Raw genomic sequence first — 17,577 nt, 5'->3', positions numbered from 1 at the left:
ATAATTGCAGTCTACGAAGAATAAATCTAAGAATGTTTTTAAAATTTTTTCACATATCAGTCCAGAAAGAAAAGTCTCAAAAATATTTTTTCAAATATATCAACTACAAATTGTTATCTGACCACAACACAATAAAACATACATTGTAAAAGGAGGTTAACTTGTAATTCATTGGAAAAAGGATAGTTTTTTTTCAACAAATGGTGCTAGAACAATTGTCTATACACAAAAACATTTAGACATAGATCTTAAAACTTACACCAAAAATAACTCCAAGTAGATGATAGACCAAAATGTTAAATATGAAACTATACAATAGCAAGAAAGAACCACAAAAGACAATCTATGTGACCTCGGATTTGATGGCAAGTTTTCAGATTACCAATAATGAAAGCATGATCAGAAGCCTGATTAAATGTGCTTTTGATCATGCTTTTATTGCTGTAATCTAAAAACTTGTGATAAATTGAACTTTATTAAAATTAAAACATTTTGTGCTATGAAAGACACTTAGAGAATGAACAGACAAGCCCCAGAATGGGAGAAAATATTAGCAAAACACATTCCTGATAAATAAGAGTTATCTAAAATATACAAAGAACTCTGAAAACTCAACAATAAGAAAACAAACAACTCAATTAAAAAATATGCAAAAGATCTAAATAGACACTTCACCAAAGAAAATGATGACTGACAGATTAGGCAGGTAAGTGAGTAGATTAGATAGACAGACAGATAACAGATACATAGCAAATAAGCATATGGAAAAATGTTCAATTTCATTTGTTATTTGTCACTGGGAAAATGCAAATTCAAATAATTTGATGCCACTACATACCTATTAGAGTTGTTAAAAAACTTGTAGAGCAACAAGAACTCTCATTAATTGCTGGTAGGAATGCAAAACGGCACATCCATTCGTTTTGAAAGACAATTTGGCAGTGTATTACAAAGTAAAGTATACTCTTACCATACGATAAAATATCAACTTTATTCTCAAATGATTAAAAGCAAGTGTCCACACAAAAGCATGTGCATGAATGTTTATAGCACCTTATTTTTTTTAACTTTTATTTTAGGTTTGGGGGTACATGTGAAGATTTGTTATATAGGTAAACCTCTGTCATGAGGGTTTGTTGTACATGTTATTTCATTACCCAGGTATTAAGGCCAGTATCCAATAGCTATCTTTTCTGCTCCTCTCTTCCCACCCTCCCCACTCAAGTAGACCCTGTGGCTTGTTATTTCATTGTGTTCATAAGTTCATATCGTTTAGCTCCCACTTATAAGTAAGAACATGCAGTATTTAGTTTTCTGTTCCTGCATTAGTTTAGTTTGCTAAGGATTATGGCCTCCAGCTCCATTCATGTTTCTACAAAAGACATGATGTCACTCTTTTTATGGCTGCATAGTATTCCATGGCTTATATGTATCACATGTTCTTTATCCAGTCTGTCACTGATGGGCATTTAGGTTGATTCCACATCTTTACTATTATGAATAGTGCTGCAGTGAACATTCTCATGCCTGTGTCTTTATGGTAGAATGATTTCTGTTCCTCTGGAGATACACCCAGTAATGGGATTGCTGGATCAAATGGTAGTTCTACTTTTAGGTCTTTGAGGAATCATCATACTGCTTTCCACATGGTTGAACTAATTTACACTCCCACCAACAATGTATAAGTGTTTCCTTTTCTCCATAACCTCACCAGTGTCTGTTATTTTTCGAATTTTTAATAATAGCCATTCGGACTGGTATGAGATGGTATCTCACTGTGATCTTGATTTGCATTTTTCTAATAGTTAGTGATACTGAACTTTTTTTTACATGTTTGTTGACCGCATATATGTCCTCTTGTGAGATGTATCTGTTTATGTCCTTTGCCCACTTTTTTAATGGGGTTGTTTGTTTTTCTCTTGTAAATTTAAGTTCCTTAAGACACTGGATATTAGACCTTTGTCAGATGCATAGTTTGCAAATATTTTCTCCCATTCTGTAGGTTGTCTGTTTACTCTGTTGATAGTTTCTTTTGCTGATAACAAGTTTCTTTGGCTGATAACACCTTAATGTGTAACTATCAAAAATTAGAAGCAACAAAGATGTCCTTCAGTAAGTCATTGGATAGACAAACTGGGGCACATCCACACAAAAAAAGCAACACACTTTCTAAGAAAAAAATGAGTCTATGCAACCCATAGCATGTTGTCCATGAAGGGATTCAATAATAACGCAGGTGACTGTTGTCTCAGAGACATGTAAAGGCAAGACATAGAAAGAACCTCCATAGTGCTGAGTTTCAATGAAGTCATTTTCATGATGACATCACAAACAGAAATTGATTTTTTTCCCTACTAGTTGAATGACAATCCCCTCTGTCCTTCCAGCACACAGTGGATGATCTGCTGTTAGTCGCTGCCATATAGTAAGAACTCATGAAGAAATGAAGCGTTCATATGAGAGAAACGAGGCAGCAGCAGTAAACAAACAGCTGTCATCAGAGCTAAGAAGGAAAAGCAAAGTCTTCAATGATTGTGTTCCCATCAAAGGCACAAGAAAAAAGTAAATTTTATTCCCAGCAAGACTTAAGGGGAAGACGGACAACTCGGCACAGACCAGACACAGGATAAAACCAGCACAGGACACACAGGGGCAAATCAGCACAGGCCCTGAATTATACCTTGGAAACATCCTTTAAAATACTGTTCTCAGTGGTGGGTTGCATGCATTCTAGAGCATGGTAGAGAACAGTATTTTAATGGGAGTTTCCTTTAAACACGTGTCTAAAAGACGTGGGAAGAGAAATGCAAGAATTTCTTGCCAAGTTCAGTATTAAGAGCACGGGCTGCCTAGGGTTAGTCCTCCCTCTATCACTTAATAACTCTGGGACTTTGGGCAAAGCATGTAATGTTTCTCATTACATTTTCCTCATCTGTGAAAAGTGAATAGTAATAGTTTTGACTTCACAGGTTTTCTGTTAGGATCAAATGTATTACACATGCCAGAGCATTTAAGGCAATGCTTGGAACACATCAAGCACATAAATACTAGTGATTACTATTATCCTATTTATATTGAGACTCTGAGCATATTATTTAAATTTAGTTTTCCCTCTGTATACATACTATGTTAGTTCCATAATGCATACATATGATTTCTAAATAAACATACTGGGGTACATTCTGGGGTGCAGCAGGTAGGATAGAAGTATCTGGAAATTTATGTCCTACTTGCTGTATTTTTCATAGTCTGTAACTTCTAAAATGAATTACATGTGTAAATTGTGAATCATTTATGTACTATGTGTGGACTTAGTAATTTTTAACCAGTTCACAGCTGACTCTGTGAAATCTTACTTTTAAACCTCCTCCAGAAGGAGAAGAGACAAATTTTCTTAGGGAAGGATTCTAAACAATATGAATATATTACCCCTACCCCTCGGAGATTAAGTTTAATTCAGTCCTGTCATCACCACCATCATCACTTCAAGTGTGGACTGGACTTAGTGAGCCACTTCCAAAGAACAGAGTATGGAAATGGAAAAAATAGGAACTTTACATCAGACAAACCCAGCACACCAAGTGATCAAGGTCAACATCACCAGTGATAAGTCATGTTGATATCCCGTATTCATGACATAATGTGGTAAGGACACTTGACCTCTGTGGAATTCAGAATTCATTCCCAAATATCACAACCCTAGTCTGACATTTGAGAAATATCAGAGAAACCCAAATTGAGGGACACTCTTCAAAATACCTGACTGATAGCCCCCAAAACGATCAAGGTAATGGAAAACAAGGAAAGTCTAAAAAACTGCCCAGACCAAAGAAGAGTGAAGAGACGTGATAATTAAATGCAGTGTGGTATCCTGGATTGAATCCTAGGACAGCAAAAAGCACATTAATAGAAAATTAGCAGAATCAGAATAAAGAGTTAACATAGAATCTAGAGTTTAGTAAATAACAAGGTACCAGAATTAATCTCTCAATTTCAACAAAGTTACAACAGCTATGTAAGATATTAACTTTAGGGGAAACTGGAACTCTATTTGTAAAATGTTTTTGCACATCTAGAATTATTCCCAAATACAAAAAAATTTAAAAATAAATGACTTAAAATATGATTTTTTTAAAGCCCTCTAGGTCTGCATAGTATTGCATTGTGTAGATCAGGTTTTGACTATATGCCGTCAAGATAAACTATTCAACAGCCTATGTCTAAATTGTGCAAAACTATATCATTAACTTTAAGGTGTTGGATTTGTCCTTGGATTCACTTCAGGTATGTTTACATGCTAGTTTGAATAATAATTAAAAAAAACAATCTTTAGTGTTAAATCCAATTAGCCAATTGTGATTTAAAGAAATAATCTGGGGCTTTTGGTAATAAATAACTATATCAATTGATCTTGCAACTTGTTTTAGCATTATGTTATGATTTTCCATGTACTTTACGCTTCTTTGATTTTATTATAAAATTGTACCTGAATTCTAAGGTATGCATTAGTAGAACGGCAAGCCATTTATAGGTAAATGAAAAAGTGACCTCTGTAGAACAGTGCTAACTTTCAGTAGAAATAGCAGGGTCCCAAGGGTCATAGAAAATTTTTATAACACCAGAAGTCCTATTTGAATATTATCTATTAATAGTTATATTTAAAGGCCTGATACACTGTGATAACTGATATTCTTTAAGAAAAATTGTGACATTTTAACTAGAAAAATGTGAAATGTGGGAGGGAAAATAAATACGTCAGTGTGATTCAGTCTATCTGCCTAGATTTAAGAGAACCATATCCTACTAAAAAGTAATAATAACCTTTTCCCTTTACATTTCCCCCTTTCCTCTATCTGTTACTCTCCTAATGAATTGTATTTCATTGTGGCTTTAGAGTTTTCTTCTCCTTTATGGGCTGGCAGGTATATGCAGGGCATAAAAACAAGATTACAACTCCAATGAACCCTTTTTACAGTCAACTTAGCTGAAATCGTTTAGAGCAGGATAGAGGAACCTGAAGCCTCAGTTGAATTATTTAAAGTTCTGAGACGCTCTGCTCCCTTTTTCAGAGCACAGGTTTGCATTCACTGGCTGTTCTCATCCTACAACACTGTGGTGAGTTCTGTGGGTATGAATTCTATTCTAGTAGACTTGCTATAAAAAAGGACATATTTTTATTTTTCCAAACAGAATTTAGTCTAAATCCAAAGCATCTCCCGGTTGGGCTGGTACATATTTCAGTGTCAGAGTTACTGGGGCTCCACCACCCTTCTCAGTTGTTAGTGGGGCTTTTTCATTAAAAAAGAGTTCTGATCTAAATGTGAAGGTACCACCCAGACATTTCCCATGGAGGTCCTTAGAAGTCCGTGGGACACTGTGCAGGATGGGAGCCTGAGCAGGAGTGAGCTGGAAGCTGGTTTGCTCAAACTTGCAAGAACTGACTGTTAAATCTTCTGGTATTTTGCAAGTTGGTTGTTAAAAACATCTATTATCCCAAATTAAATAATGTAAACTTATAATTAAATAATAATAAAAAATATAATAAATATGCAATACTCATTTCCTAATTATTTTTACTAGATTTTATGATTATTGTACTGTGTTTATTTATGCTTATTTTATCTGCACGATGGGAATACTATATGGTGGAGTTCACATCACATTTCTTCTCAACCCAACATTTAGTGCTGTTACGTTGGTGGCTTGAAGTCAGTGATGGTGAGAGTATTTACACCATGGAAACTGGCAAATATTCCAAATCAGGTCGTGATTTATTGTCTCATCGATTTCGAGACTTAACAAAGAACCAGTTGTTAAACATTTACTAGCACACTTTAGGACATAAGACCTATAACACAGAACAGCAGCTAACTTCCCCCAGCCTTTCTTGGTCCTCAGTCACATAAAATTTTCTCAACACACCTTGATTGTTAGATTAATTGACTGATTGATTTTTTGAGAGAGTCTCACTCAGTCGCCCAGTCTGGAGTGCAGTGGTATGGTCTTGGCTCACTGCAACCTCCACCTCCCGGTTTCAAGCAATTCTCCTGCCTCAGCCTCCCGAGTAGCTAGGACTACAGGCATGTGCTGCTGTGCCCGGCTAATTTTTTGTATATTTTTAGTAGAGATGGGATTTCACTATGTTGGTCAGGCTGATCATGAACTCCTGGGCTCAGATGATCCATCTACCCCGGCCTCCCAGAGTGCTGGGATTACAGATGTGAGCCACCGTGCCCAGGCCCAAGACACCTTGATTTCAAAGTTCTTTGACCCACCTTTTCCCCCCAGATTTATCTGTCCCAAACCCTCCTGAAGGGCCATCCTGCATAATTTCCTTTAAGTGGAACTTTAGACACAAAACCCTGGTATTTATTCTTCAAGGTGGAGATAAGTAAATAGATGCTTAAACCTGTCAGATTGCTTTGATTTTTCTTCATGTTCTTTGTTTGCTTTTGGTTTTGGTTTTGATTTATCCATCCTAACTAATTATGTTATAGGATATTAGAGACTTTTCTAATCTTAAAATTCCAATCTACCATCACAGTTTTCTTCTGCAAAATATTTTGGAAGGCATGGTTAATTTCTCTCTCCCACTCAATCCACATCCTCCCCTTTTCCTAATTATCTGTTAGTGTATTGGTACATTAATTAAGTGGTTGAAATTTTCATGTATGGTCCCTAGATGCCTGAATAGATTGAACTGAGAAAACTGAGCACTGATCACCAAATACTACATCAATGTAGTGTGGGGGAAAAGGGTGTATGCTAAAATTTTATGCATTGCTTCTGGGTACATCTTTATAATTACACTTACTGACGTCACAGTGCAATGGTTCTTATCGAGGGTAGTGGGAGGATTTTGCCACACAGAGAACATGTGAAAAGGTGGAGACATTTTTAGTTGTCACGGTCTGTGAGGAGGGGCCTGCTACCAGCAGCTAATGGAAAGAGGCATGGGATGTTGCTGCACAACATTCTACAATGCACGGGACAGCCCCACAACAAAGGATGATCTGGCCCAAAATGTCAACAGTGATGTGATTGAGAATTTAATCTTGAAATAGAAGACTAAATATGTGCTCTCATGTAAAAATAAATATTATCTATTTATGACAGTTTCCCATTCTTTGTTCCATTGTTGTCTTCCACTCTTCACATCTCTGGGCTGTGTAGAATCACACAGAGTTTCAGCCTCCTGAAAAAACCTTTTGAGCAAATGATCCTTTAGAATGATTTTAGCAAGAGGACCCAGGCTTCCTAGAGATCACCCATCTAACTCTGAAACTCTATCCATATGTGCCTAATCTCATCTGCTAAAAATTTTAAATCTGTGCTTTTGAAAAATGTTACTAGATACCTGCTTTGGTTTAAATGATGGTATCTCATCTAAAATTTATGTTGAAACAATCCCCAATGCAACAGTACAAAAAGGTGTGTCCTTTGGAAGTTGATTAAGTCACGAGGCTCTGCCCTCATGAATGGGATTAACATCCTTATAAAAAGGGTCTGGGATTAAAGGGAACACTCTCTTGCTTTTTCACCTTCAGCCATTTAAGGACACAATAATGGCACCATCTTGGAAGTAGAGAGTGACCCTCGCCAGACGCCAATGTTAGTGCCTTGGTTTTGGACTTTCCAGCCTCTAGATCAGTAACAAATTTCCCTTCTTCATAAATCACACAGTCTAGGTAAGGCATTTTGTGATAGCACAAATGGACTAAGACAGTACCCTCTTTCAAAATGACAGAATTAACCATCCATAAGTTCTGACATTGAACTCACTCCCTTTATAGGTATGTTGTAGATGTAATCAAAGCAATGACCCCTTTACAGATGCTGGTAAAACACCTAAACAATTACAACAATTGCAATGTAACAACGGAGGAGACCTCCAAAAGTGTTGAAATAACCACAGAATGTACATATAACAGAATAGATCCAGGAGTTTTCTGGAATATAGTTCTTAGCATGCACCAGCACTAAAATTGTACATGATATCAACAAGTCAATTTACTGAAATTTTAAATCAAACCAGTATTTTGGTTGTGCTACGTGCAAAGTGAACAAAATGGATTATTAGTTTCTTTCTTCATAGTTCAACTTTTTTTTTTTTTTTTTTTTTTTTGAGACAGAGTGTTGCTCTGCCGCCCAGGCTGGAGTGCAGTGGCACTGTCTCGGCTCACTGCAAACTCCGCCTCCTGGGTTCAAGCCTTTCTCCTGCCTCAGCCTCCCAAGTAGCTGGGACTACAGGTGCCTGCCACCGCGCCTGGCTAATTTTTTGTATTTTTAGTAGAGACGGGATTTCACCGTGTTAGCCAGCATGGTCTCGATCTCCGGACCTCGTGATCTGCCTGTCTCGGCCTCCCAAAGTGCTGGGATTACAGGCATGAGCCACCGCGCCCAGCCCATAGTTCAACTTTTTACCCTGTCTTGGAATTCCCATTTGTAAAAGGATGTGGACATTTATATGGATATTTCTAAAGGGTACTTCTCTGATGGTAGATATTTTATGTTGATGCCACAACTATGTATTTTTAGTTAAAAGAGCATTGTAAGCCAATTGTGTGTTTCAAAAATAACTGATATTGTTAGCAACAGAACTACAACATTAGCCTCTCCATTACTTAGACATGAATAAAACTGGAAACATCAGGACTGTGTGAATTGAATATTACTGAGTGTACAGTGTCATTTTATCTTTTGATGGTGAATCAAAAAACTAAAAGTAGGCCAGGTTATAAGAGTTTGTCTGTATGCGTGTTTGTGTTTCCTACCACAAAAGTGATTGCATTTTCTTCACATGATTCCAAGCCTCATTAACTCTGATTTTCTCATTCATCTCAAATTGCTGTATTTATTATAATGGCTTAACCCAGCTGAGGTATTCTCCTTATGGAAAAAAAAATCATCCCTGATCTTTGTCACTGCCATGTGGCAAAGTATAAGAGGCAGGCTGTAAAATTCAATTTCTGAATCAGTGCATATCCTAAGTTGACTCGGCTGCATAAACAAAGCTGATTGGGACACCACCAGTCATGCACCCAGTGTTTATTTAGACAGGATCGGATCAGACGCATTGTGTATTAAGAATGGTTAGACAAGTATTGCTTCTCCAAAGTCTCTATTTATCAACACAAGAATTACCCAGTCAGGATAGAGAATATTTTTCATCGCCAATCTTATCACTATGCATTGCAGTACGCCACAGCTGAGGAGTAGCAAGTTCCGTTTTCTGCCACAGCTGAATTAATTTTCTTAATATTCAAATTTGATTTTTCATTACACAGAGTCAGGCTGCACAATGAAGACCTTGCCCTCCCTAACATGCTCATATCAATTCCTTTCAAATAGCTCAGATAACTGTGACTTCAGAGAGACTGTTTCAAGTTTAATATCCTTGAAAAATCACCTGAATGAACAAGACAAGACATGAATGCCTCCCTAACAGTGCTAGGAACCAACCTTGGAATTTTGGAATCAACCTTTAGCCTGTAGATATTTACACTTCATTTTCTAAAACACATAACAAATACAGGGTTGAAACAAAAATCTCACTGCTTTCCTCCAATTTTTTATTATGTATCCTGAATGTAGATGCATGAAAAGATAATAGGTTTGTCATGAAGGCCTTGAAAGGCAAGGTGAGAATTACACTATTTTAAAAGAACTCCAATCATAAAAGCCTTGTCTATGGTACAAGAATTGTTTTGAAAGGTACAGGAACTGCATCACAATCCATTTGCATATGTGTTGCTTCTGGACCTTGAAGTAGGGATGTGATCAGCTGTCAATCAACAGTTACTACTGAATCCTTCATATGTCCATCAAAACCTGCTAGGCTCTGTGGAAAATTCAGGAGTGATAAAAAAAACAAGTGGTGTCTACTCACCAAGAGTTGATAAATTGGGTGGGGGAGATATAACACAGAAACTAATCAATAAATAAAGCTGCATATGATCAGGCAATCAGCACCAGAGCTCATTATCCTGTTTGCAGTATCTTATGAGGGTTTTGAAATAACACAAAGTATATGGAGACAGCAAGAAGACTGGGAGATTATAGCAATAATTTGGCATTAAGCAAGTTACTGGATTAGGCAACATCTGGAAACTGACTGAAACCTGACTTGACAGAGCACTTCCCAGGGATTATCTAAGCCTCACTATTTCAATAGCTTATCCCAGCTCCTCTCTATGACAACAGAAAGGGCCACTGTTATCTCATCTGGGGACTTCATCTCTTTCTCCTTTTATGAATAAGTTCAGAGTGTGCCTTAAGATCCTCAATTTTCTAAACTTTACATAGAATTAGGACTGAGTTATAAGAGGACACGGGGGAGATAATCAACATCAATTAATTGAGAGTAACAGAAATAAACAAAATATAAACAGGGAATCATCACCAAACATAGGGCCATTTGAAGCTATAGAGGGGAAATTGTTAGATAAGGAAGGAGGCAGACTCCAAAGCTGTCTGCCCTTTAGCCCAAATCTCTTTGAAAATAAGATGCTTTAAGATTAATATTAAGCTTTTGGAACATTAGCCCCCTGTGATTCAAAATCATTAAGATTCTACAACTGTGCTAATTATTACAGCACATTTACATGAGAGAGAAGTCTATGAAGAAGGAGGAGATGGTGGAGAGATAGGCAAGTTGGAGAAAGAAATCAACATTCATTGAGCAATAATTGTTCTGTGTCTAAAGCCATGAACTAGGCACACTCGGTGCTTCATTGACTCCTCCCATATGCAATGTGGGATGCCAACATCACTATTCTTTCAAATGGCAGAGGTGACACTCAGAGAGGCTGAGGTCACAGGCCAAGGCTCAACCAGCTAAGATTTCAGTTGAGGAACTGGAAGATAGATATAAGATGAGGGACGTCAGATCAGCCTTCCAAAATAAAGAGGTAACAAGAGAGGTGTTGGGGGAGGGTGTTCTCAAGGTGTGGGAACTGCCAGCTGCTGAAGCCACAGCAGTCCCCTGTTCACTCTCGCTAATACCTGTCCCTAAAAATCCATACACAGTAGGTGTATGTCAACATTTATAATGCTCAGAGACCGTCAGAGGTATAGAGGTTTGTGTCTTGTTTTGTTTTGGTTTTGATTTTTAACGAACAGCTGGGTTTATTTTCTTCAGAAGGGATTATCAAAGCCTTTCTCGAGGCCTGAGTTGCCTCACAAAAGCTCCCACTTTTCCTTTGTGTGTGTGGGTCTCTCTCTGTATCCTCTCCAAGTATATGCTCCTCCTCCTCCTTCTCTTCTTGGCTCTCCCCAGCTCACTCCCTTTCTCACGTTCTCTCTCTCCCTCTCTGTTGCTCTACACCTCTCATGCCTTTCTCATTTCTTTCTCTCTTTTTCCTTTCCCCTCACCTCTCCTTTCCTTTTCTCTTGCTATTTTTCTGTTTCTCTGTTTTTCTTCTTCTGTCTTGCTCTACCTAACTCGTGTGCGTGTGTGTGTGTGTGTGTGTGTGTTTGCCTGACTTCATTCTTTCCTGTCTTTCTTCTAAGTAAGCCAAAATCATCTCCCTTCTGGCATCGTTAAACATGGAAGAGAACAACAGAGAAACAAGATCAGGGCACTGGAAGTGGGTTTACCATCTTCCTACCATCAATGATGTGTCCCTGTTGTAGCCAATGTCTCAGAGCGGTCCTGAGTCTCATCTCTTCATCTGCAATATCACAGAGGGGAATAAAGAATAATAAATGAAAAACACTGGCATCTCTATCAATCACTCAGAAAATAAATGAGGGTTAAAATGTCTGCCACTTCCTCGATAAAAGGAATAATTAATTAAAACAAAATGCAGATCACAACCAAACTTCCACACGTTCCTGTGTGCATGCCATGAGAATCTTCACTGGAACATTAAAGAAGGAGGAAAAACAATGTACAACTCCTGTTTAAAACTTTTCAGGCTAAATATCATAAGCAAATACACATGTTTGTAATTCATTAAGAGAAAACAAGCTAGTTTTAAATAATGCATTTCATAATTTATGCAAGTTTTGTTTGCACCATGATAAAAATCTTTTTCTCAGAGGCACAAATTAAAAATAAGCCAACATTTGCATTATATCTACTTTCTGATTTTAAATCCATTGTTATCTAAGAGCTGATACTTCCATTTCTCCTATTTAATTCAAACAGATAGGCAGAGTCCCTGCTACAAAATATCCTCAAAGATTAAGAAAAGGCACTGCAAATATCAGATCAATTATGAAAACGATGTTCTGATTAGATGTCATTTGAATTGCACTATTATTCACCAAAGGATATTGTAGGCAAGCATTTGTAATAGGGGAGGAAATGATTTGGAATTGCTAAAGATTAGGAGGGCTTGAAAGCAAGCCTTTATTGGCCTTTGAAGCCTTGGGAAGAATGTTTGCTCTTCAGGTGCCCGTGTAGCCCTGCTCTGGAGATCTTCTCAGATGCTGTCCTACTGCATTGTCCAAATTAAACAGAGAAGTCACCATCCTTTCCTTGGGGTTGTGCTACTGTCCAATGAGTGCACAGCAAGAGCAGTCCTACTAACCCTACATAACACACCTGCCCCAACTAGAGCTTTGCTTCACCTTGGTGCAGTTTTTGCAAAAAAGGAAAACCTCTTTTTCATGAAATAAAATGAAATAAAACAATTAAAAAATAATAGAGAGATCAGAACTTCCCACTAGAGCCATTAGATTCAAAGCTAATCCTAGAATCTCAGCATGACAACCAATCAAGTAAAAGATTAACGCTTTTAGACCACGTTTATAATTTTCTCACTGAGGCACCAATGAATAGTCCTTAATGAAAAGTTCTACCTATAGGTACAAGTCTTTACAAAATAAAAATAATAATTTTTTTAAAGTCACCTTAGCACTCACTTGCAACCTGAATTTTGGAGCAGTTTTCCATAAATATACTACCCTGTGTATGATGCATCTATTAGAAAATTTAACCTGAATATTTTTCTCTTTTTTTCCAGCCGGCCTCCTTCCATCTCATTTTCCCCTTCTTTCTTTCTTTTGCTCTCTCTTTCTCTCTTTCTCTCTTTCTTTCTTTTTCTCATTACCTGTGTTCTTTCTTCCACAAAAACGTATGGAGCCCCAAGTAGAATAACAGTATAATGTAGCGATTAAGAGCAGAAGTTTTGGAGACAAGGCAAGTATCTTGCTGCCACAAGCTAGACAATACTTGATAATAAATTACCCTAGAGCAAAGAAGAATGATGAGATGCAGAGGAAATTGTGGAGAGAGGGGAGAGAAACTAAAGCTTGATGAAATGATGCAAGCCCCTAAATAGAACTGAGTCTGGAGTTTTCGTAAGTTCTGTGTGCTCACAAGTTACCCTTTTAACCCATTTTAAGTTGTGTTTGTATCACTTGCAACTGAGTCCAGATTAGTAAAGTGTTTTTCTTCTACCAGAGAATTTAATATACGTATTTCCTTCATTGACTCAATAAATACATACTGTGTCCCTAATATATTTTAGGCCCTTTGTGATAAAGAATGGCAAGATTAATAAGATACAGCCATTGCTGGGGACATAGAGACACACTTGCTCTGAACATGTAAAGTTCTGTGAATATTATAGGTTCATCCTGGGAAGAATTATACTATGAATAATAAATATTTTTCCTTCTAATCAATGACAGAGTACTATTAGTACTCTGAAGTGAAGAGACTGAATATACAGGTGAATACTGGCCAGACTGTCTATAAAAATGGAACTCTGACCCACAACCAGCAACAATTAGCCCAGGAAACCAACCTGCTATCTATAGTAACCAGCCCAGGAAGTCAGACTTATGTGTACCAACCAGCTCAAGAAGCCAAACAATAAACCTGGTAGTAATTAATCCAAAATGGCCAAGACTTGATAAATAACCAAAAAAAAAATCCCAATATTCACCCCTGCTTTCAACTTGTGATCAACCAGAGAAAGCCAAACATGTACCACTAACCAATCACGTAAGCTACTAATTAGGCTGCCTACAAGTGGGTTCCCTTGCAAACATACTTGCATCAGGGTCTTTCCCTTACTCCATTATACACCTGACCCATTTCTCTGCCTGCCTTTGAGTCTCTGCCAAAACACAAGTGATGATAGCCGATTCCCTTGCTGTAAATAGCAAGCTCTGAATAATTGTTCTCATTGGAGGCAGGGGTCTTCATTTATTTTCACAAATTGATGAGGTAAGAAAGAAATCCCTATAACGCTATCTACCCAATAACATCTTCAGTGAAATACACCCTATTGACACCAGAGCAGAGCTGTTCCTTAGCCTCACATTTTGTTTCCATTCATTTTAGAACTTAATCATACAGAATCTATTACTGGAATTTCACTTTCCATATCTAAGCATATCTACATCTCAATCAGGTCTTTGAAGTTCTTTTTCCTTATTCACAGTCCTTTGAATGGTATTCTGTGCCATTAAAAGCTTCAAAACCGGGTAAAATTATGAATCTCATACAGATATAACATTAACCCACATTAAAGATTTTATTCAATATTCATTGATTAAATAAGGAAACCAGGCAAATGTTGTAACCCAGATCCATGGAGAAGTCAAAAAAGCACAAATATGTATAAAGTATTAAAATGAATATTCAAATGAGCAGCAAAACTAGCTTTTGTTGGGGAAAGAAGAGCAGGATTTATTTACATGTCTATAGACAAGTATTATTTTGCATTTCTAACAGTTATCCACAACTTACAGAATTGTAGAATAGCGCCCACAGAATCAGAATCAGATAACCCAAAAGGATGTACTCTGGATAATGAACAATTCTCATTGAAGCGCAAATTTTTCCTTTAGAACTTGGTGAATTGTTGTTTTGTATGGTTTTATATGATGGTTGGTCAGGTGCAGTGCAAGAGGTAAGACAGGAGAGGCTCAGGAAAACAAATTTCACTATATTCACAGGTCCTAGAGACAGGAATCATCGCACACCTTGATGGACCACATGGGAAAGACACTAGGGAGGCAGAAGAGAGGAGCGAGGGGGAAGTCGATGGCCAGAGCCTTGATGGGAGTTTCTGTGGGAAAGGCAGGATGGGGTAGGATAAAGCTTCGGATCAGCTGGTTTGAATAATATTTCTGGTCTCTAAGGTATAGGGGTCATCCCTCGTTGTTGGTACTTCTCCCTGGCATTACTAAGGCAAGGAATATTGCCTCCTGGGATGTACAAACCATCTGAATTGATTAGTTCACCTATCAAAGATATGTTCCTGGCTGAGGGTTGCTATCTCTAAGAATTGGCCAGCCCTAGGCAGGTAGCCTCTCCCTAACCAGAAACGTTTTCTAAGATGTCAAAAAATCATAATATACAGAAAATTTAAAAATATACATGTAGTACAATAATCAATATGAACACTGATGAAAATAATAAAAGTTCACCATTTATGAAGTGCCTATCATTGACCAGGGCCTGTGCTAAGCATTTGGCAAACCCCACCTCATTGAACCTATGCAATGACACTATGAGAAAGAAACTATCATCTCTGCTTCACAGATGAAGAAACTAAGACTTAGGAAAGCTCGCGGTCACATAGTTAATAAAGAACCAAAAGTGTAAGGAATCAAACCCAGAAATTTAGGGTCTGTAGCCCAAAATTGACAAGCAAGCTTTCGTTGTCAGGGGAAGAGGGCACTGTGCTTAAGATGATGTGCTTAAAGAATGATGCCATTGTGTTTAAAAGACGATGGATACATTTTAATATAGCTGTTTCATTCACATATGTTAACTGCAGGATCCCCTGAAAGCGTTTGAGTTTGTGATACTTCCCTATACTACCATACAAATGTATGAACACCACATATTAGTCAAAAAATTTAATTAAAAAATGACTCGAGTCTTGGGGGAGAAGAGTTTGTATGCCGGTTGAATGATGATTTCCAAAGATCAAAAACTAAAAGTATTCTTGATTCTTCCTTTTCCCTCCAATCCATATCCAATGAACATTATAAGCTCTACATTATAGTATGAATGTAACAACAATATGCACCAAATCTCACTCCAGGCCATCACCACTTCCATCAAGTCTTTGTCACAATAAATGCCAGCAGAAATAGAATTCCTGCTCTTTCTGCAGCAGGTTGCAATGGCATCTGACTTCCATTTGGCTTTGCCTTCAAGAAAACCTTTGGGAGCAAACAGACATAATTTCCCTAAGCAGGCACAGAAAGGTAGCTTAGCAAACTAAAGACTGGACTTAATGGATTAGGCATGTGGCTTTAAGGAGACTTAAATCTGACTTAATGATATTGCAAGTCCCTAGAGCCACTAGTTCAAATTCTGACTAAAGCTTTCATGGTTTTTCAGAAAATGCCTGCAAATTTGCTTATTCCATAGATTAACGGTAAACCTCAGAAACTTATTTACATGCCCCCTATTTACAGGCTGAAGATGAATTTTCTAATGACAAGCCACTATCCGTCAGGACAGCCAGATTCTAGCTGCAGGCCCCATCCTGTCCCTAAGGGACAATTTCAATAACATTGGAATAAGAGCTCTTCCTTCCCCATCTCACTCTCTCAGCCCCTGTGATCTTTGCTCAAATGTCATCTTCACAGTGAAATCTTTACTTAAAACCTTTTTTAAAAAATTGCCACCAACTTCATTTCCCTGTATTCTTTCTCTGGTTTGTTTGTCTTCACTGCTCCTATCACCACTGAATTTGCTACATATTTTATGTATTTAAGCGTCTATCTCCCCATCAAGAACAAAACTCAGTAGGGTCAGGACTGTATATGCTTAACTCTCAGCTATATAATGAAAGTTCAGAACAAGACCCATCACATACTGAAGGTTCAATACACACATTTTTTAATTATTATTTTTTTGAGACAGAGTCTGGCTGTGTCACCCAGGCTGGAGTGCAGTTGCAGAATCATGACTAACTGCAGGGCTCCAGGGATCCTCCCACTTCAGCCTCCCACGTATCTAGGACTATAGGCCTGTGCCACCACACCTGGCTAATTTAGTTATTTATGTATTTTTAAGTACAGAAAAGCCCTCAAAAATGTTGCCCAGCCTGCTCTTGAACTCCTGGGCTCAAGCAATCCTCCTGCTTCAGCCTCCCAAAGTGCTGGGATTACAAGTGTGAGTCACCGTGCATGGCCCAATATGCTCTTAATAAATAAATGAATTTCAGTAAATGGCTCCATCTGGAGTCCAGTTATTGAAGACCAAAAACTAGGAGTATCCTTGATTCCCTCAGCTCATATCCAATCCATCAGCAAATGCAGTTAGCTCATAAAAATAAATCTAATCTCATTAAAATAAGTGTTTAACATATCCACCAGTATCACCCAAGTTCAAGCCAACCTCATTATTGACCTAGCTACTGTCATAATCTTCCATTAATTCAAGCCATTCCCCACTCATAGCCATATCAGCTTTATTATTATTTATTTTTCACAAAAAAGTCATTGTATCATTTCTATACTTAATACCTCCAGTGGCCTTAAAATCAAATGTAAACTCCCTAACGTGGCATCCAAGGTCCTGCATGATCCATGCCCGCTGACTTTCTCCCTTCCCATACACCAGCCACACTCTGATCTTAGCTCACTCATAACTTG

General features: G+C 37.7%; 1 non-coding gene across 1 annotated transcript; it reads left to right on the top strand.

Annotated features, from left to right (window-relative positions):
• The first annotated feature begins 12,472 nt into the window (after positions 1-12,472).
• Positions 12,473-12,597, top strand: LOC112438029 (U4atac minor spliceosomal RNA). The gene has a single exon (XR_003026534.1). It is a non-coding gene; the product is annotated as a U4atac minor spliceosomal RNA (small nuclear RNA).
• Positions 12,598-17,577: the final 4,980 nt, after the last annotated feature.

The sequence above is a fragment of the Pan paniscus genome, chromosome 21 (genome assembly GCF_029289425.2).
Source record: "Pan paniscus chromosome 21, NHGRI_mPanPan1-v2.0_pri, whole genome shotgun sequence".
In the NCBI taxonomy this organism is placed as follows: domain Eukaryota; kingdom Metazoa; phylum Chordata; class Mammalia; order Primates; family Hominidae; genus Pan; species Pan paniscus.
This window is presented reverse-complemented; position numbering and strand designations above follow the sequence as displayed.